This window comes from Oryzias melastigma, linkage group LG13, assembly GCF_002922805.2.
Source record: "Oryzias melastigma strain HK-1 linkage group LG13, ASM292280v2, whole genome shotgun sequence".
Taxonomy (NCBI): Eukaryota; Metazoa; Chordata; class Actinopteri; order Beloniformes; family Adrianichthyidae; genus Oryzias; species Oryzias melastigma.
In genome coordinates this window covers 23,464,237-23,464,739 of record NC_050524.1, presented here as the reverse complement: position 1 = coordinate 23,464,739, position 503 = coordinate 23,464,237, and positions in this window count along the sequence as shown.

Below are 503 nucleotides of genomic sequence, written 5' to 3'. Positions count from 1 at the left end.
CTATTTTAATGGCCACATGTTTTTGGGTAGACATTTCCAGGCATTTTGCAACTTTTCCATAAGTTCCTTCACCGAGAAACTTTTCTACGTAATAATGGCCTTTATTGCCAAGAAGGAAGAAGCCTTCATACACTTCAAATGAATTTTGCGTCATAGTGACGATAATTTTGCGTTGACGATATCGTGTGAGAATAAAATTAACACAGAGAAATATCTTCTTTGCAAACAAAGTGGGTTTTGATCCTCACAGGAGGCTTGCTGGACGTCTTTACTCCGGGGAGCTTCGAAGGCATCTGAAGTTTTTGAGGTATGTACCCGTATTTATACCTTTTCTCTGATGATGTCAAATGACCTCATAGAAACTTTCCTTTGACATGTCAAATGACCACATCCTAGATTACAGCCACTGTGCACGTCTATATTTTTGACGTCATACGACATGTGTATGTAATCGTGAGGTGGTTTTAATATATAGGGCACTAGGACCCAGAAACTGTCTTCGC